Below are 22463 nucleotides of genomic sequence, written 5' to 3'. Positions count from 1 at the left end.
GGTATGGCTAGACGCCCGCCGCGCCAGTGTTCAGTGGAAGCTAGTCCACGACGTTCTTCCTCTGCGCTAGCGATTACATCGGTTTCACATCTCTCGCTCAGAGCCGTTTATAGAGAGAGTTTGGCCATTATGAGGAACCTAACTTAAAGCGCGTCATGCGACGTCACGGCCGAACGACCTTCCTCGTCGTGCTCCATTGTTATCCAGTCGTCAACCGGTCACCGACGCCATATTGATGCTGATCGTTGTTTGCAATCCAAGGAGAGAAGACACGTGCGTACTTCTTGCTTCGAAAGCCTTTCGTCCTTGAACTCTTTCAGTTCGACAACAAAGCCCCCCTTATCCCTGGGGCCGGTGGGTCATAAGCCGGTTATTCCTGTAGGTTACATTCAATGCGACCAGGATGCTGCCGACCAGCTGGCGGACAGCATCAATATGGCGCGGACTAGATGGCTGATAAGCGGATTCCGCTCGGATTCATGCTTTCAGGGCGGCGCAAGGACGACTCTGACGTCAAAATAAGCTCCTCCCATGAGGCGGCAAAAGATCAAAGAATGGCCAAACTCTCCCAATAAATGGCTCTGCTCTCGCTCAGACGGTTGACCGTCTTGTGGGATGTGTGAAACTGCAGAGCACTGTTTCAGGCGTTGCCATGTTCCCGAATTGTTGTGGCGCAGACTAATCCAAATATTTCAGCTGTCGACTGTCGCCTGAGCCACCGTGCAGTTCCTGGAAGCGTCGCCCGTGTCGCGCGTTCAGCGTAAACAATTGGCTTTATTAACTTACCGAGAGATCAACTTTCCAATTTGGATCCGTCGTTGCCGGGTGGCTTTCGGCGGCCGGACTTCGGAGACGCAACTAGATTTCCGGCTGTCAGGGCAGGGCTTCGTAGCCACATTATCCGTGAGGAAGCACTGTATGGTCTCGTGGAGTGCTCTCGCCGCTGGTGACGTCTACTCGTCTTTTCCGCCACATTTAGGGTGAGTGGCAAGTGATGTTGTACCCAGCACGCTAGGACTCTAGGACTCCGCAAATGCACCTAGAGAGTGTTGTTTTCTAGCTTGTAGGACTGCAACGTGAAGTTAGTGTCTGTCCAAAGGTACTACCTTCATAGGTAGCTCTCCTGCTTGATGAAAATGCACACTATACTGGTCCTTACTCTACTAAAGCGCGTGTGATTTAAGGATGTAGGGAAATGTAGAATAAAACGATAAGGAAGATGGGTTCACTTATTCTGTGGTTCATCTAATCAGTCAACAATACAAAGAGAATACACGCAATATGCTGGAATCCATGTGCTATGGTAATCTGTATGCTATATTGGTGGAGGTCCCTTGGTAAGGCGGTCCGTCCCCGTGTGAGTCGTGTCTTTGATTGCGCGACCTATAAATAGAAGTTGGGACAGTACCCTTTGCGGAGTTGTTTCCTATCTACAGGGTGTCCCAGCTAAATGCGAACAGATCTAAAAATATATGTATATATCACTTTTTTCGAGATGCAATCAATTGCAATATAGCATATGCTGATGGGGCATTCCTCAGCATGGCACGAGCAACTCCTAAGCCAATGTCCCAATTAACCTTCAATGCTTAATTTAATAATAATTGGGTGTTTACGTCGCGAGACAACTGAGATCATGAGCGACGCCACAGCGGTCGGTCTGTGGATTGCTTTTGCCCACCTGAGGGTTCTTTAACGTGCGATGAAAGCTCATCACACGGCACCCCGTATTTAACGTCCCTCGCGGAAGACGGCATGTCTAAGCTACTTGTACCCTGCCACCAAGTTGCTGGCGTCCTCGGCCGGGTTCGAACCCGCGATCTCGGGATCAGAAGGCGAACACGCTACCGACTGAGCCACCGAGGCCGACTTTCAATGCTTAACTTTTTAAAAACTACGAAGTTGTCCCAATGACAACATCTGGTCCCTTGGGTCACCTGATGCTGTAGTTGTTTTCAGAACAAAAATCCGTTTAATAGGTGGCCCGCAATAAATTCGTGAAGGAACACCTTTCTTTTTTTTTATTTTGTTCATTGCGCATCCCCTGAGACGCGTCTTACCGTCACTCCCAATGTGAGAGAGTGAAGGAGCACGTATTGCTCTGGCTCTAGTTTTTGACGGCTGAGCTTGTCTTTGGTCAATGATCCTGCAATTATTTTTTTTTTTTTTAAAAAAGGTCCGGAATCTGCGCCCGATATCGAGGACGTGCGGAGGGGCCTATCGCATCTCTCAGAATGCAGACCTGGCGCAAATCTCTCGCGCAACGCGAGTGGTGCGCTGGTGTCGGGAGGCATATTGCTCCCGTGTGTTACTGATGGATTCCACGTCAAGAGATCCATCGAGTCAAGAGATCCACCGATGGATCTCTTGACTCGGAGGATCTCTAGCAGCCATACTGCACTCTCAGAAAAAAAGGTCAAGCAATTAGACCTTGAGGTAATAGTTGTCGCATATGTTGTGCCTAAAAGGTTGAAAAGTTCTTCCCCCTATACCTCACTCTCTGCCACGAATAATAGGGTTACCGCTTCTGATTCGGTGAGCGAGGGGGCCGTACACCTTTTTGTTGTAAGTTGGATGGATGATAATTTCTTTTACCACCTTTTTACACCCCTTATCAGACGCTACGTTGGCTTAGGAGGTAACTAAGGAAGTTACCACCTTCTCGCACCTTTTTCCTTAGATTGTGGTTCTCAAATTGTGTGTATGTTGCCCTCGTATTAGCAAAGGTGCGCAAATATTTCTTCTATTTTCTTAAGGAAAGTATAGAACGATCATGACACATGTAGTACGGATTCTCAAGTTGTTCACGTGTTCCATGTTGTTGGGCGTAACTCGTTACCAATAACTCGATACTGTAACTAGGCTACTCGGCTTAGCTATTTTCAGTAACTTTTTGCATAGGTCTTTTGAGCTTCAGTAACTTCTTGAGGAGCTCGTTCCTTTCCCTTTTTCTTTTGTTTCGGGGGGTGATGGGTTAAGTTCGTCAAAGTAACTTGAAGAAAGTTCAAACCTCCTTTTGTTCGATCCTGGTCTACAAACATCGAAGGCTGAGTCCTCGCCGCATGACTTGAGATGAAAGACGGCACATGCACGGCGCGACTAACTCCCGTTGTTACACGGTGAATGTTACAAATTATGTTTTAGCCTAGCATTAGGAAGCTCAGGTAGTGTGCATCTTAACGATAAGCAGTGTATCGATAATGATAGAGGGCATTGAGTAGCAGGATTAAAACTTGGCACGGTTCTACGATATGTATATAGGAGACAACTCGTAGAGCATAAACTTGCTTTGTGCTCCTTTTTCATGTGCCTTATTACGAGATCAAAATCATCAAATCCCTCCCTAAAGAAGCCTATAAATGTAGGCTTCTTTTGTCGTAGCAGGTATTGATATCATTTTTGTATATCAAGACTACTTTGAAACGTCTTGAATCGCCCATTGTGACAGCAAGGTCTGAATTAACCATATAGACAGGTCAAGAGCTGAAAAGTATATATATTGAGTAGAGAATAACTTGAAGGTAACCTGTTTCATTTCTTAAGTAGCTTAGGAACTTTACGCCAATTTTCATTACATTTTATTACGTGTAACTCCGTTTGAAATTTAGTTACGGACCGGTTTCACGTCAGTTCAGGCAGGGAGGTCCCATCGACCTCCTGGGTCTTCAGTATTTTTTATATTTATAAGCTCATCGTATATTATGATCAACATTTTTGCCGAATAGCTTTCGTGCAAAAAAATCGAGAAAATCGGGCGCTGAATTCGGATGTTTCAGTTTTGCCGTCTTTGCACGCGTATACCTCCCGAGTGTTAAAGGGAGAATCCGCATAAGGTCCCTTCCGAGATTTTCGAATATTCGTCACCTTTAGCCATCAACCACCATGCCTGCAAAATATCTCATTCGAAAACTGAGTCAAACTTGATAAAAATGATTTTTTTCTATGACGCGCTCGGTGACCGGGTAGTGCGAGCCACGAGCGCTTTTCTGCAAGCAACACTGAGCGTGATGTAAGTCGCGAGATATCCCGCGCCGTCCGCCTTGCTTTGCTGTGTGTTTTGGCAGTTTTGACGAACGATATTTTCCGTAGCAATTGTGTTCGTTACGTCGCACACTGATCTTACACCCACCAGGATGGCCGGTAAGACATGCTGTATAATCAGTTGTGGCAACAGGTCGAATGCAACAGACGTAGCATATTTCCAGTTTCCGACGGATAAACAACGTCGTTTGGAGTGGGAAATGGCGCTGCGCAAAATCAAGTGGAGGAAGACCAGCTCGAGAACGACATGTTCTCGTCATTTTGAGCCAGGAATGTTCGACACGAAAAGACGGCTCATGTGGGAACTCGGAGTGGCACCTGGGGAGGCACCGACCGCACGTGCACCTGCAATATGTTTCATGTTACGCGTGCACCCGTGGCACATATACAGGGTGTCCCAGAAAACGTGTCATTGGATTATAATAAAAAAACTACGCCACCTAGAATCATGCAGTCAACCGCATTTGTTCTTATTAGGTTTTTGCCACCTCCTGATGTGAATGTCATGTACTCCAAGTTTAATTATGTAAATTTTTGCGAACTGAACTCGGAAATTTGCCAAGTAAAGGTCACTTTTACCCCACCAATATGAAGAGCGTGCCGAATTCACTCAAATTCACGATAATTGACAGTGATATTCACGAGCTACCCCATAGAAAAAAATAGCCGAATATCATGCTTTTCGCGGCACCGGACCATAACGCGCGGTGACTTTTTGAGCGCAATCGCTATCAGTGCGGCCAAAGGAGGCTCCGAAGCCAGCCCACAGAGTGATAGTAGAAAAAGTAACAGTTCCTAAAATTGGGAGAGGGAAAGCATTATCCCTGCGAAAGTCGGACGTGATAAGCCGTGCCTGTTTTATCTCTTTCTGCGATGTCGGGGAGGGCTGGGTTTCCAACTTCCTTTCGTCGGACTGACAAAGATTGCGCTGAAAAATTCATCGTGCGCTATTCTGTGCGACCTCCGTAGAGCATGATGTTCGGCTATTTTTTCCGATGGGATAGCTCCTGAATATTCCTGTCAATTATCATTAATTTGACTAAATTAGGCACGCTCTTCACATTGGTGGGGTGAAAAAGTGACATTTACTAGGCAAATTTCCGACTTAAGGTCGCAAAAATTTACATTATTAAACTTACGTTACACGACATTCACATGAGGAGGTGGCAAAAACCCAGTAAGAACAAATGCCATTGACCGCATGACTATAGGTGGTGTAGTTTTTTTTTATTATAATTCAATTACACGTTTTCTGGGACACCCTGTATAAGAATGTGCGACAACCTGTTAGAAACTCATCATTAGTTACTTTGAGTTCGACAGTCTTCAGTGTACGGGTCCGAGGCCTCGGTTTCAAGCGACGCGCACACTGGTACAGGGTCCGTCGAATACGGCGAGTCGTTGTGGTTTATGGTGACGGTCAAGTCATTCTCCTCATCAGAATACACGTCTGAATCGGGGGTGAAGTCCCGTGGAGTTCTATTCTGATGCGGAGTCGGTTTCCATGATTGCACGTTGAGCGTAACTTGCTTCCTTGCATCTCAATGCAATACAACACATGGGAATCACGGCAGACGAATCTCGCGACTGACGTCACGGCGTGGCGCTCCTCGATTCCGATGCCACCGCCTGCTCTCATAGTTTCGGTTTCGTTTTATCGTTTTCGCTGTGTATAAATTATACGCCCACGTTTATACGAAACGGAGGCTGTTGTCAGCATCTGGGGGGTGGTCTCTGCTGAAACCAACCTTCACTTAATTTTGGGTACAACCGTTGCGGATCCTCCCTTTAAGATATATTGTTGTGAAATTTTTTGACGCTGCTTTATTATGCCTATATGCCAGCTGTCAGAGAGCAAATTTTAGCGCGCAGGTGCAACGCTGTGTGCTATAAAAAATGGCGAACATGCCCCCTCGTGCACTTTTGTCCTAAATTCGACGCCTGATATATCTGGCTATAGATGTCCCTGATCGCAATACTTGGTATCAGCTCACTCAGCTTTTAATGCTCTTTCATCTGATATATTATCCTACATATACTTCCTAGCGGCATGTGCTGAAATAGGCAAATGTTTAGGCATATTTCGAAATAAATATGAATTTTGGGCGTGTATTTCTCAAAATGGTCCCACTTGATTTCGTATATATTTTGCCACGATATGGCCCGATGCTAGGCCTTTCATCTAACGCAAAAACTTTTTCTCCAAAGGCGTATACTGCTGAGTGGCGCGTTAAAACGCGGCCCCACTGCGTACGAACGTGTCGGAGATATCTACAGCCAGAGCAAGAAGCGTCGCAGTTTGAACAAAACTGCGCGACAGGGCGTGTTCGCCGCTTTTTATACGATACAGTGTTGCACCTGTGCGCCTAAATTTGCGCTCGGAGTGCTGGCAGGTAGGTATACTAAAGCACAAAGAAATTGCACTACGATATCTTTTAAAACTCAGGATGTATACACGTGCAAACACGGCAAAATTGCAACAATCGAATTCAGAGCTGGATTTCCCTATTTTTTGCACGGAAAGTATTCGAATGATTAATTTTACCAATGTTGATCATCATCTGCGATGAGTGTCTAAATATATAGAAAAAATCATGAAAACTCAGGAGGTCCATGGGACCTCCCTGTCTGAGCTAAAGTGGAACCGGCCTACAATTATGCTCTGGCTAACCTTTTCAGTGACTTCCATCGTTACACAGTCTAGCTTAACTGTCAACGAGTTCCAACTTCTGTCTCTGTTCCATATAACCTGTGTTATGTGAATATTTGTGAAGTAAATAGTACATATGCGGGACTGGTGGTTATATACTTTCAATGTAACACTTTTTTTTTTCATTGCTGGTGAAGTGATGCATTAAAGAACCCATGTATCTGTGACTATGACGCAATAAAGAGTTTTCTACAATCACATATTGATTTTGTTTTTAAAAATCGCGCAAATTAACTCTTGTTTGGGGGTTAGGAGGTACCCGTAAGTGTGCATTGGCTGCACTTCGGGAAATCGTTGGGGTACGATACAGGCTGCCGATAACGGACCATTAACATCCCCGTGTTGCAAACAGTATGCCGGTTGGTATACCCCCAACAATGGTTGGGGGTCGACCCGGTCGGATCGGTCGCCGCCGGCGTATCGACGTTGGGTCGTCGCGCTGTGCTGCCTGGGATGTGACGCCCCTGTTACACTCATCATTGGAATGTAGCATTTACACCCATAAGGGCGTGAGTTATCTAACACTCATTTTACACTCATAGGAGTGTAAATAAATTTACTGCGCACTAACATCGCTAAGCAGAAATTACTCGTATCGAAATACGAGGGACTTGTTTTACGTGCGGTATAGATAGAATAAATGCAGGTGTCAAATCAACGTCTTATTTTTATTGACTTAGTTACTAACTTTGTAACACATAGCGCAGTCCAAGATATGCCGACAGTTCTCTTATGTCATTTCTGTTAAAAACGGGTGATTGCATTGTAACATAAACTTGTTTATAATACAGGATTTATAGAAGTGCTGTCATTTTTTTTTTTTACAGCGCATCGTGTTAGAGATTATTTCAACAGTTGGCATGGGCTACGTAAACTAACGTTGGGTGGGCCGGCTTCTGTCTCAAACACGTTGATTATTCGAACACTTCTCGTATCACAGGAGGCTCGTAGTCGAAGAGCCAAGTCGCTGTTGTGGACAGACGTTCTACATGGCAGAACCGTCTGATCGCGGTACGAAAGATAGCTTCATGTGCCCGAACATCTGTCTTGTTTTTTCTTTGTGTGTGTGTGTGTGTGTGTGTGTGTGTGTGTGTATTTTTCTGTGTTCTCCTGTGTGTGTTTTTCTGTTTTCCCTTATTTTTTCCCGCCGTCCACAAAAGTACACAGACAACTCTGAGTCCGGCAGTATACCCTGCATTTTGGGGTTGAGGTCAATGGATGTGACAGGTCATTGTTGATTGGAAAGCACGGCCAGACAGTATTTTTCCGCACGTCAGTAAAAGAATCGAATCACGTGATAAGGGTGGGGGCTGATGAAAAGAACGCTACAAGGATAAGTTTTGAGCCCTGCGGCCTACGATTCGTTGTAGGTTGAGCTCAATATTCTTGGTAACAAGCATCCGTTCTGGCACAGTGTATTATGGCGCTAGGGGCAATGGACATAAACGTGCAAAGGCAAAAGGGGGACTCGCTGCCGTAACCTACAGCACAACCTCAGGGTTTTCTCGCTTTCCTTTTTTTTACGTGTGAGTGTGTGGTAAGAGAGAAAACATAGGAAAGTGTTCAGTGTTACCGGGCATATTACTTCCTAACTTAATGCTACGTACAGCGCAATCGTTCTGCAATGAACATGGCAAGGAATGGACTTTCTTCTTTTTTTTCTCGGGAACCCTAACCAGTATGACGCTTTGACTCCATGGATCTCTTGACTCGTTGGATCTCATGACCGGAAGCGTTACTGAAGCACTACGTGCCAGGGAATGCGGACTTACGAATCACCGCGCTCAGGCCAGCTGAGCGCGTCACCTTCCGGTCAGCCTGTTGTAAGCCGAGAATGCCCACTTCCGGCGAACGAAATGGAGCTTATCGACTCAGGGCTCACCAAAATGAGCTCTTCGCAGTTCTCTCCTCAATGACGAGCGGAAGGTGGTCTGGCATTCTGGCTATCATCCCCGTGCTTCGGCTGTCGTAGCCGTATGGCCAGCCACTTATAGGCACAGAAAGCTTGTGATGGTGATGGATAGAAGAAAAATATGGGGAGCAGAAGGCCTGTGTTTGAAATCGTTTCCAGCGATTGACTCAAACAGACAACCTTGCTCCATATGACCACGTGATAAAGGAGAAAGGAGCACTCCAGACAAGCGCTCTTTATCTATGTGACGCTTTGTGTACTCGGCCGTTCGTTTTGTCGGAACTGTACTTGAACTGTATGAACCGGGACTGCATGCTTGTGACACACCTGGTGGTGGTGATGTAACTGCTTGCTGTAGTCGGCCACACTCAGCAGTATGGGTCGTGTGTCCTGGGCCGGCTTCACAGGGAACTGTGCTGACATTTTTCTGAAAGCGACCGAGGGAAAGCACGCAGACAGCACAACCGGGGCTCGGATTGGAATCCGTGCCACCCCCAACTCTTGCCGTAGAACGCCATCAAGGTAGGTACTACGCCACGGCAGCTGGTCTCACGGAGCCGTGGTGGTGCTGGCGAGAGGGATCGCCGTTGTTGGCATCGCAGAGGTGGGTAACGTCGCGTCTGATGCCCTGGGGGAATGTGCGTCCTGGGCTGACTTCGAAGGAAATTGTGCCGACATACGTCTGAATTTGTCCGAATATGCCGCCGTGGTGATGGTGCTTGTGAAAGTGCTCGCCGTTGTTGGCCTCACAAGGTGGACAACGTCGCGACTGGCCCCCTGGGAAAATGTGCATCCTGGGGCGACGCCCTTACGCCACATTCCTGAAGCAGTGCAGCAAAATAGGACTGGGCTATAATATGAGCCTTTGTGCCAGAGAAAGCTCACGGGTAGCACGGGTACACAACTCGTGCACACAGCCGTTGCACACCGTCAAAATTAAAGACTGTAAGGAGTGGTACGTCTCCCGTGCTCTCCTATACGATTGTTTGTAAGGATTGGTAAGCATGCGACGAGTGAGAGCAGCCACCAGGTGCCACCCTCTTGTAAATAGGGGGCGATTTATTGAGCTCTTTCATGTGCAACACTGAATAGGTCAAAAGGTCCAGCTCAGTTCTTGAACATCCAGCCTTCCTGCGAGGCTCCTTTCCGTGCTCCAGTGAGACCAGACGTCAAAATTCTTGGTATAACTTTTGGTTGCACTGGGATGTCAAGTAAATTGGCCCCGTGTGTTTAATCGTTGCAGAGCTGTCCTGCGGCAGCTTAAGTTCGTTGATCACTTTTCGGGCTCACCTGCTGGTCGCCTCGTTCTAGAATCAGTTGTGGTTCCCAGGAGTCGTTGCCACGCCGCCAACACTAATCCGTAATGCGATCACCAGGCACACGTCCCGTTTTCTCTGGGGCGTTTCGGTGGAGTGGGTGACAAGATGCCGCTCGCCCCGTACACGTGACCAGGGCGGCTTAGCCTTGCCGGTGATGCTCGACAAGTGCCTCGCACTTCAGTAGAACGTTTACTTCGAGGCATTGCACACTCCCGAACACCCAGCGTGCGCATTAGTGCAGTACTCTCTGGGATGCGCCAAGAGGCGGTTGATTGAGAGACCTAGATTTCGGCCTAGGTCCGAAGTCCTGCGTCATCAATACGCTGACTGTGTTGATGTTGTAAGACGTTTACGACTCCAGCTTCCTGACGACGGCATCTAGTTATGGGCTGTCAGCGATTTTTATATGTTTATACGGCTATAAAGGAGTTGCAGTCGTGCGATCGAGTTCTTTAGGTACCGACGAAGCTGTCCTTGCGCTGAATCACTGCGGGATGGCTAGATGCCCGCCGCTCTAGTATTCAATGCAAGCAAGCCGACGATGTTTTGGGGAGTGGGGGGGGGGGGGGAGTGAGAATTTATGTTAGGAACAGCAGAACAAGTCGGGCGACGAATTCAATTTCTCTTTTTTTTTTCTTCTTTACAAACAACGCCAGCGATTACGCCGTTTTCATATTTCTCGTTCCGACGGTTGCCGGTCTTTCGGGATGTGTGAAACGGCAAACCGCTGGTTTAGGAGTTGTCACGTTCCTCTTGTGATGTAGCGCAGGTTAACACTAGTATTTCAGCTCTCGACTGTCGCCTGGGCCACCGTGCGGTTCCTAGAACCGTTGCCTGTTCCACACACTGAGCGTAAACAACTGGCTATATTAACTACGAAGATAAACATTCAAATACGGATCCGTCGTTGCCGGCTGGGTTTCTGTGGCCGAGGCTTTGGAGATGCAGCTACATTTCAGGCTGTCAGTGCAGGCTTTCAGAGTCACATCGTCCGTCAAGAAGCACTGTACGAACTTCTGGAGTGCTCTCGCCGCTACCTGACGCCTATTCGACTTTCCGGTCACGTTCAGGGTGAGTGGCAAGTCATGTTCCATCCATCTTGCTAGGACTGTAGAATCCTCCGCAGCGGCTCTCCCGTGTTGGGATTGTTCGCATGGTATGGTCAGTACGAAAAGCAAACTCTTCTAGAGAGTTGCTATCTATCTTGTGTAATTGTAACGTGCAGTTTGTGCCAGTGCAAAGGAAACTGCCTCCATAGGTAGTTCCACTGATTCATGACAATACAGTCTCAGTCCGAAGAGCCCCTTCATAACTGGTTAAGGAAGATGGGCTCGCTAATTCTATGACTCATCTAATTAGTCAACATTAACAAAAGATAGAGTCAGCATAAAAGGGGCTACCTGCGTAGGTATTTCTCTCTCATAGGTAGTTCTCATGATGAGGACGCTGATTCTGTCACGTATATTAGCTGCGGGCAAACGGACGTGTGGTGGTAGAGTTACTGTTGAAAGAGCTCGCTGTTGTTGGCCTAACAAAGGTGGGCAACGTCACAAGTAACGCTCTGGGAGAATGTGCCCTGGACCGACATGCTCAAGTCTTGAAAGCTTCAGTGGAAGCTTTCGACACGCACGACGCACACGACGTGCTTGCTCTGCGCTAGCGATTACATCGGTTTCACATCTCTCGCTCTGGCGGTTGCCCGTCTTACGCGATGTGTGAAACAGCAGACCACGGTTTCAGGCGTTGTCATGTTCCTCTATTGCTGTGGCACAGATTAACCCAAATATTTCAGCTGTCGACCGTTGCCTGGGCCACCGTACAGTTCCTCGAACCGTCGCCTGTTCCGTGCGCTCAGCATAAACAACTGGCTTTATTAATTACCGAGACAAACTTTCAAATTTGGATCCGTCGTTGCCGGGTGACTTTCGGTGGCCCAGATTTCGAAGACGCAGCTATATTCCAAGCTGTCGTCGCAGGGCCTTGTAGTCACATTGTCCGTGAGGAAGCACTGTATGGTCTTCTATAGAACGCTGTCGCCGTGAGTGGCATGTTCTAGCCAGCTCGGTAGTACTGTACTGCACTCCGCCGCAACCCTCCTGTGTTTGGATTTTTCGCTTGGTATTTTCAGTACGAAAATAAACTATTATACAGTATTGTTTTCAACTTTGTAGGGCTGTAACGTGAGGTTAGTGTCTGTCCAAAGGGCACTACCTTCATAGGTAGCTCTCCTGCTTGATCACAATACACACTATATAGGTTCTTACCACGACCTACTTAATAACAGAGCGACCAGACCACTATCCCAAATCCCTATAGGGCGGCTGTCCGCTGAGCCTCCTCGCCCTTTCCTCCTCTGACCGGTGAAAGGTCCGCTTGGCGCGCTGCCCACATTCCCTAAAACAGCGGGACGCCGTATTGGGACATGTGACGACAGGGTGTTCGTATTGACTCGTGTATATATCTTTTCGACGTGTATATTGGTTTGTAATGTACAATATCGACTGCTGTACTCGTTTTGTCGGGGCATACTTCACAGGGATACTGTTTATTTTGTTTTCTCGTGCTATGGTATGGTATGGCATAAGCATATGCAGTGCGTGACACCAGCGCATCTCGTATTGGTACACAGCACAAGGCACTTGATTTGATACCACGCCGTCCTTGCAAAACACGTTCCCCCATACCTGGTCGAGCCTGGGAGGTACTCGAGTTCGAGTCCCAGAGCCGGCTTTGCTATCTGAATTTTTTCCTGGGTTTTCGTCAGACGCTTTCAGACATATGCATGTCGGCACAGTTCCCCTAGAAGTTGGTCCCCCCCCCCAATCACCCCCACCCCTATACAGGTATCGCTGTAAAGACCCAATCAGTTCATTGGCGATCCAGCACCGGAACCAATCATGCTCTGTCACGTGGAAGTGCGCGCATGGACTGAAACCGGGACGCAACCGAAGACCGCTTGGAACCCAAATTTCTTCCAGATCCATACCTGCAATTCACCATTCGCAATTAACTGAAACCGTATCCTGAACAGAATCATGTGATTTCAGTTACCGGATCGCAAGAATCTGTTCAAGCGTGAACGCGATCAACTTTGGATGCGATATTTGTATTGCTTTACGACTCTGATTAGTGGTGTTGAACGTTCTTCTGTTGAACTAGATCACTTCGTCATATAATGGCTACACTTCTCCTCAAAGTAAAGGGGAAACAGTTGAAAACGTTTTCGCTAATATATAGTTGCAGTGCAGTCCTGCTAATGGGGGAGGGGGCTTGTTTACATATAAAAAAAGGCAAGGTTAGCCATGCAAAGAGCCGGTTAAGCTTCTCGAATAAAATTTCCTGCGACTTATATGTTCATTTTTACCCGTGTGCACTTGTAGCTCATTTTGCGACTTCCACGCGGCCTGCGGATACATCCTAGAGAAAACCGAAAAAGTACCGGTTCAACTGTTTGGTTACCGGTAACCGCAAGCATTAAAACGGCGAACCACGTAACTGTCACCGAAACCGCTTTCAGAGTTCTGACACTGAACCGTAACCGAACTGATATTCGCTTCAGTTTCAGTCCTTGAGTGATGGACTAAGGTCCGGTTTCACCAGCACCAATTAACATTTGAACCGAGACAGGAAGTATCGTCACTGAAATATTCATCAGATCACACAACACTGGACCATAGGCTAACATCAGTTCCTGCTGCTCTTCCTGTGGCGATACGCTTCTATAAGCCGTTATTTAAATTTAAAATGAATTTAAAGTTGGTGCCATCACTGTACAAGTGGGTCTGACTTGTCGTCTCCAAAGTGAATTGTTGTTGCAAATCTTTTCTACTTGCTCAAAACGAAAAGGAAATAATGTTAACAATATTTTAAGAGGTAACATAAAAGTCATCGCAGTTGGACTGTAAGCTTTTAGAGAAATATATCAGATGACAGCACACCTTTTCGCGCGAGGGGGCATCTTGCCTTGCAAAAAGGGCACTACGGAATAAACCATGCCCATGTGAACTGACAGTCTTCGTGACGTCTTGGTGCGTAAAGATTACTACATGTTTGTCGAAAAAAGGGAACAAATAGCTGACGCGGATGCGAAGAAAGTTACCTCATAAGCACTATAACCCCACTGAAGTAGGGAATGTCGCTAGCGCCACCAATGCTCCTGCGGCAAACATGTGAAACAAAAAAGCCGGCGCTGGGACGGGGGTCAAGTGGACTGGTCGCTCTCTTATTAAGTAGGTCGTGGTTCTTACTATACTAAAGCGTGTGTGATTTAAGGATGTAGGGAACGGTAGGCTAAGAGGATAAGGAAGATGGGATAACCAATCCTGAGACTAATGTAATCAGTCAGCTATACAAAAGCGTGCGTGCAAGCTTGTGCTTGTCCCATGCTACACTTTGTCATATCAGCGATAAGGAGGATAGGCTCAATTATTCTGTGCCTCATCTAATCAGTCAACAATACAAAGACAATACACGCTATATGCTGAAATATATATGCTATGGTAATCTGTATGCCATATTGGTGGAGGGCACCTTGGTAAGGCGGTCCGTCCCCGAGTGGGACGTGTCTTTGATTGCGCGACCTATAAATAGTCTGATAAAAGAGAGAGGACGCTGACAAGCTGGTGCATACTTGAAGAAGGAGGAACCAGAGACATGGAGGAGATAGGGACGGACACAAAAATTCTCAAACACAGCAAAGATTTTATTTAAAATCTTTGCTGTGTTTGAGAATTTTTGTGTCCGTCCCTATCTCCTCCATGTCTCTGGTTCCTCCTTCTTCAACTATAAATAGTCGTTGGGACAGTACCCCTTGCGGTGATGTTTCCTATCTACATGGTGTCTAAGTGCGAACAGATTTAATATATATATATATATATATATATATATCACTTTTTCGAGATAAAATGAATTAATTGCAATATAGCACATGCTGAAGGGCATTCCTTAGGGTGGCACCAGCAACTCCTAAGCCAATGTCCTGGTCAACTTACAATAATTAAATTCTTAATTATAAAACCTGCGAAGTTGTCCCAATGAAAACATCTGGTTTCTTCGGTCACCTGATGCTGTAGCTGTTTTCAGAACAAAAGTTCGTTTAATATATGGCCCGCAATAAATTCGTTAAGGAACACCTTTCTTTTTCTTGATTTTGTTCATTGCGCATCCCCTGAGACGCGTCTTAAACTCACTTATAATGTGAGAGGATGAAGGAGCACGTATCGCTCTGGCTCCAGTTTTTGGCGGATGAGCGTGTCTTTGGTCAATGATCCAGCAATAAAAAAATAAAAAAAAGAAATTGATCAAATCAAAGAAACTTTGAGGCTCTAAAGCTGTATGCAGCACACCGTTTTCGGCACTGGAGCAGACATCGCGCATGTGAACACCTGGAGTCACTCTAGTGGACACCAACAGTGTTGAGATGCACTCAGGCGGATATTCTCTCTGTTTCGTCACCCTGACTCACTCTGTCCGATCTGCGCCCGATATCGAGAACGTGCGCAGGGGCCTAGCTCGTCTCTCAGAATGCAGACCTGGCGCAAATCCGTCGCGCAACGCGATGTGGTGCGCTGGCGCCGGGAGGCATATTGCTCCCCTGTATTACTAAACCATTACGTGCCAGGGAATGCGGACTTACGAATAATCGAGCTCAGGTCAGCTGATCCCTGTGGTATTCAGTAAGCAATGTGTCCGAGAATGCCCACTTCCGGCGAACGAAATGGAGCTTACAGACTCAGGGCACGCAAAATGAGCTTTCCTCAGCTCTCTCCTCAATGACGAGCGGAAAGTGCCCTGGTATTCTGGCTACCACCACTGTGCTTCGGCTGCCTAGCCGTGCAGCTGAGCCATCGCTAGCCGTATGGCCAGCCACGTGTAGACACAGAGCTATGACGCCAGTGAGGGTCTGGTGTGTCCTCTGCGCTACTCGATGGAAGTCGCTTTCAGGACGGTATCGAATTTTCCTGAGGAGCGGGTGGCGGGGAATATGAGCACGCAAACGTAGGAAGTGCCGAGCCGTTTCACGTTCACGTGGAACCTCAATCGGGAGTTCACCAGCTTCAGCCAATACTTGCCGTTTTTCAGCCATTCTTGGAACTCCGAGGCAGCGACGAAGGCTTCAAGCAAACAGGGACCGAAGGGAATTTAATGATGTTGTTGATATCCTGTGCAGAATAGGAAGGCTATAAAGCACAGTCGCCCTCACGATCGCCGCGTGAACTGCGAGCAGGGAACGCTGATCACAGCCCCATCCCTTGCCAGAAAGATGTTGAATTGCTGCGAGCCATCGCTGCACTTTAGTTTCAAGGTGTTTGATGTGGCGAGCCCACCGTAAGTCCGGCTCAAGCGTCTTGGCACCAACCCAAAGACGGAAATTGGTCATAGCTTTGCGCGTGAAAGGGAGCTCGACGCCTTTTTCGGGTGAAAGGTCCATCCCAAGGTGCATGAGGTACGTATGTACATTATTTAAAGCGAGCTGCAGGCGGCGCTGTATGGCTGGGCGTGATTTTCCTACTATCCAAAGGGCGACACCATCTGCATACACGGAAAACAACATTTTGCGAGGACTTACCGATTGGAGCCCGGCCATCACCATATTAAAGAGTGTTGGACTGAGAATACTTCCTCGTGGGACTCCTTGATGAACAGGATGCTGAGTGCTTTGGCCTTGGGACGTACAGCGACAGGACGGACAGCGACAGTTCGGTCCGTAGGGAAGTCTTGGAGCCAGATGAAGAGCCGACCGGATACTCCAAACGAGCGCAAGGCGTGCAGCACACAAATGTGCGAGACGGTATCATCATCATATGCGCGCTTGATGTCGAGGAAAACCGATAGGACGATCCGCCGATGGGCACGAGCATGTTGGACTGTAGAGACTAGGTCGAGAACTGGATCCAACCTTCGTTGGCGACTAAATCCAGCCATTTCTTGAGGGAACGCACGTTGTTTTTCGAGCCACCAGTCGAGGCGACGCAAAACCATTCTCTCCATCAGTTTTCCCATACAGCTTGTCAGGCTGACTGGGCGAAAGGAGGATAGGACATTTGGGGGCTTGCCTGGTTCCAAGATGGGAACAACCAGATCCTTGTTGCCAAGACGTATTATACACATGAAGGAGAGGTCGGAGTGACCGCCCGTCAAGGTTTCGCAGTGGGGCATAGGTGATTTCATCGGGTTCCGGGGATCGAGCCGACGTTCACAAGCTTCAACGCTGCCTTTAGCTCGATTAATGTGAAGTCGCGGTCCATAACTTCCGGTGGACGGGGCCAGTCTTGGTGAAGCTCAGCCGTAAAACGGTGGACAAAACTGCGGTGTAGCGATGTCGCCGAGGCAGCCGCCGGTGTCTTTGGTACCACACAGATGTCCGTCACTAGCGTGTTTTCCGCTACACCCTTAAGGCGGTGCATCACCACCGACGCTCTATGGGAATCCCCATACATTTTTCAACTCTCGTAGTGTCACGAAGCGAAATGGGCCGGCGAGTCGTCGAATAAACAGCAAACGGTTTATTAAACTACTTGGTAGCAAAAGCACAAGAGTGATAGCTCTCTGAACACAACTGAGTCCAAAGCATGAATGCTCCAGCCTGGAGCGCACAAGCATTTAAGCGTCGCGCCGAAAAGTCTAGAAACAGCGCGTGCGTTTCCCAGAGAGCAGGCGATGTGTCTGGAAGTTTCTTTCTTCTTCTTCAGCATGCGCCAGGATGAGATGTACCGTTTCGTGCCTTCCCTGGAAGTTTCTCTAAGATGACTCGTGGCATTGCCCCCTCCGTAGACGTGGCATCGTCTCGATGCCAGAACCTGTGTCGACTCATCGCATTTCGTTTGCACCCTGCGAAGCCTCGTAGCCAAAGTCGTCTTCTTTAACATTGTCGTCGGCGCCGTTATCGATTAATGCAGTTGTCTCCTGGTCGTCGATGAGTATTTGCAGGTCACTGGTAAGGTTCTGAGCGTCGCGGCGGTCTGTATTGCTGTTCGTCGAGCTCGGAGACTGGTCGCGTCGTGAGTCAGCAGAAGCATGCTGCTGCAGTAGAGAGTTTTCAATTGCGGCGGGATGACTACACGCTGAAGGTGGGAGGCGTTAGGTGAAAATCCGGGTAGACCCAGTTGTCGGTACGGGAAACGGCGGTAGACGAGGGTGGCTTCTTCACAGTGGTAGCAGAGCGGCCTCAAGTCTGACGTTCGCCGTACGTCCGTCTTGCGAGTTACTTGTGTGCGTGGCTGGTAGCTGAGTGGTGCAGGGTGGGCGGGTCGCGAGTGCGCCCAGCTGTTGCTGTACCGCGCTGCCGATGGTGGCTGTCGTACTCATCTTCTTGCGGGTTGGGGGTCCCAATGGCCTGAATTCCGAAGGTAGACCACGCAGTCTTCGACTCAGCCGTTTCTGTTCTTCCAGGCCGTTCAGCAGGTGCCCCGCACTCGTCACTCCGGATGGAATGCCACGAGTCATCTTAGAGAAACTTCCAGGGAAGAAATAAACGTTGACGAGCTTCTGGTCGTCACTCCAGTTGTTGAACTTGGCGATTCGCTCGTAGTGGTCGACCCAATCGTCCACGTCGTCGTAATACTCCCCGCTGAATGTCTTCGGCGACCGTGCAGGGGCTATGGGCGTGGCAACAGGTTGCACCACTTGGGTACTGGTCTGCGCAGTCATCTTATTCTTGCGTTTAGAGGGTTCTAATGGACCGAATTCTGCAGGCAGACCAAGCTGTCTTCTGCTTTGTCGCAGTTGGTCTTCCAGGCCGTTGGACAAGGGATGCCCCGCACCTCCACCGAAATGTCACGAATCGAAATGGGCCGGCGAGTCGTCGAATAAACACCAAACGGTTTATTAAACTACTTGGTAGCAAAAGCACAAGAGTGATAGCTCTCTGAACACAACTGAGTCCAAAGCATGAATGCTCCAGCCTGGAGCGCACAAGCATTTAAGCGTCGCGCCGAAAAGTCTAGAAACAGCACGTGCGTTTCCCAGAGAGCAGGCGATGTGTCTGGAAGTTTCTTTCTTCTTCTTCAGCATGCGCCGGGATGAGATGTACCGTTTCGTGGCTTCCCTGGAAGTTTCTCTAAGATGACTCGTGGCAATAGTAATCAAAAAAGCAGACAAAGGTGGTGCCCTAGTAATCATGGACAAATAAACCTATATCGCAGAAGGAATGCGGCAGCTCGGTTGCGAAACATTCTACAGGCCCCTAGGAAATGATCCCACCAATGACATCAGCACCAAGATCACAAAAACCTTAAAGAGATTAAAGGTCAGTAAGAAAATCGACGATAATCTATTCGAGTACCTCCTGCCACACGACCCCAAACCAGGCCGATTTTACATGCTCCCTAAAATTCATAAGCCAGGAAAACCCGGTCGCCCCATATATCTTCGAATGGCACATCAACCGAAAAAATCTCCACGTTCGTTGACCACCTCCTCAAAGACATCCCCCCCCCCCAATTTCCCGTCATACATAAAGGATACGAACCATCTCCTGCAAATAATTTCGAATATCGAAGTGCCAACCGGTTCCCTACTTGTAACACTGGATGTTACCTCTCTGTACACCAATATTCCTCACAATGACGACATCCATGGCACTATCGTAGCATATGAAAAATTTTCCGAAAAACCGTACGACCCTGCTGTCGTAGAAACACTAAATTCTCTAATGCTCACATGTAATAATTTTGAATTTGACAACAGACATTACATTCAAATTAACGGCACAGCCATGGGCACGAAGATGGCCCCAAATTACGCAAATATACTATATATATATAGAATAGAAGAATAGAAGGACGGTTCCTTGGCACCTGTCAACTTAAACCCCTAATTTTTAAGCGTTTTTTGGACGACATATTCATGCTGTGGCCACATTCTGAAGGCTCGCTTTTGTCATTTATTGAAAACTTCGGTAACGTGCATCCCACTCTAAAATTCACTCACGCTTATTCTAGAGAGAGCGTAGATTTTCTAGATGTCCATATAAGCATACCCAATGGCACCCTCGTAACAAATCTGTACCGAAAACCGAGTGACTCCCAACAGTACCTATCATTTCACAGCTGCCATCCCCGACATACTAAACTGGCCATCCCGCACAGTCAGGCCCTCCGCTACCGGCGCATTTGTTCCCAAGATAACGAGCTGGACGCAAACCTTAACGATCTTCAAAACACGCTGGTCAGCCGAAACTTCCCCCAGGATCTCGTGAAGGACGCGATATGTAGTGTCCGCCATACTAACCGCAGTGAACTTCTAAAAAACTCAACACGCCCCGAACACCCCAAACCGGTGAATCTTACAGTCACCTTCAATGGCGCGATCCCTATCCTTAAAAACATACTGAAACATCATCACCCAATTTTAGCACAGTCGGAGCGCCTTGGAGAAATATTCCCAGAACCGCCTCGCATAGCATATCGTCGTGCAAGGAATCTTCCAGACCACTTAGTCAACGCAAAAGTCAATACGCCACCTCCTGCAACTGAAGGCTGGCACCCATGCAACGGACGAAGATGCCAAATTTGTATTGTAATGCAGACTGCAGACATGGTACGAAGCACAAACAGCAACTTCCAAGTAAAAATCCAAACTGCTTCTGACTGCAACTCCTCCAACGTAGTATATCTATTGGAATGCAACGCATTCCAATGGATATGGAATCCTGCGGTTATAAACCTGGCGGTTTGCGGTTAGGACCTGCTCGGATAAAGGTCTGACCATGGATAATGATGGACCCCGCCGTATTGTCTAATGTTCGCAGTCTAAGCTCGTAGACCAAGTCCCCCGACGCTCTTTCATTCTTTTTGCTGTCTCTTTTTTATCATTTCAGGTTTATCAGACGACCAAGGAGAACTCTCCTGGAAGCCAACGACCCTGCAAGTGCTCAATGGACCATTAGCAACAATGCTCCTGCAACATTACCAACGCCGCTCCACGTGCACTGTTCCCCTCTCATTTCCCCCTTTCCCATGTATATAAGCCCTTGTCACCTATTTCCAAGTTTAGTCCTGTTGAAGGCAGCGCTGACTGCCGAAAAGTTCACCCCTAACTGTAAATCTATTTCTAGTACCCCTTAATTATTAATGTAATAAAAGTAGCCAGCGTTTTTAACCCTTATACGGCCCCTTATACCCCCTTACCCTTATACCGGTTTATACCCTTAACCCATATCCCCCCCCTATACGGCCTCCCAAGTCTATTCATTACTTGTAGTCTATTTATACAGGGTGTCCACGCTAAGTGTGAACAGATTTTTTAAAAGATATATCAATCACTTTTTCCGAGATGAAATCAACTGCAATATAGCATATGCTGAAGGGCACTCCCTAGGGGGGCATTAACAGACGCCTAAGGCAATGTCTTAATTAACTTTCAATAATTAACTTTTTAATTATAAAAGCTACGAAGTTGCTCTAATGAGAACATCTGATCTCTTCGGTCACCAGATACCAAAACCGTTTTCAGAACAAAAATCCGTTCGGTAGATCGTCCGCAAAAAATTCGTGAAGGAACGGCATGTTTTCTTTAGTTGGTTTATTGCGTATCTTCAAAGAAGCGGCTTTCCTTTACCCCCAGTGTGAGAGAGTGAAAGAGCACAGTGCCGCCTCATGCGTCGAAGATTAGCTTTAACTTGCAGAAACAAAACAAAAACACAAATCTATGGGATGACTCTATCGCGACTGCCCTTTCTGTTTTCTTTTAATCTTTTTCCAGGACGCAAGAGGCGATAGTGTGCTCTTTCATCCTCTCGTATTGGGGGCGAAGGAAAGACGCGTCTCTAGAGATGCGCAATGAATAAAATAAAGAAAAAAAAAAGGCGTTCCTTCACGAATTTTTTTGCGGACGATCTATCGAACGGATTTTTGTTCTGAAAACAGCTTTGGTATCTGGTGACCGAAGAGATCAGATGTTCTCATTGGAGCAACTTTGTAGCTTTTATAATTAAAAAGTTAATTATTGAAAGTTAATTAAGACATTGCCTTAGGAGTCTGTTAATGCCCCCCTAGGGAGAGCCCTTCAGCATATGCTACATTGCAATTGATTTAATCTCGGAAAAAGTGATTGATATATTTTAAAAAAATCTGTTCACAATTAGCGTGGACACCCTGTGTATATATAATTAAAATAATAAGACGTGGACGACAGATTACAGGAAAGTTAACAATAACTAGTTTATTTAGTGGGTAGTCTAACACAAAGATTATAATATACTATGAAACCGTTTCGACAGTAGCACTGTCTTCGTCAGGACAGGGATATAGGGGTTTGATGAACATGAAAGAACTGATGTTCTGAGGCTGGAACAATATAGAAGGGACAAACACAGTTGTTGCATGTTACTTAAATAGGTTCCTGACGAAGACAGTGCCATTGTCGAAACGTGCACCGTTCTTCTAAACGTTTCATAGTATATTATAATCCCTGTGGTAGATTACCCACTAAATAAACTAGTTTTTGTTAACTTTCCTGTTATTTGTCCTCCACGTCTCTG

This window comes from Ornithodoros turicata, chromosome 1 (genome assembly GCF_037126465.1).
Source record: "Ornithodoros turicata isolate Travis chromosome 1, ASM3712646v1, whole genome shotgun sequence".
Classification (NCBI taxonomy): Eukaryota; Metazoa; Arthropoda; class Arachnida; order Ixodida; family Argasidae; genus Ornithodoros; species Ornithodoros turicata.
Note: the sequence above shows the minus strand (reverse complement) of the source record.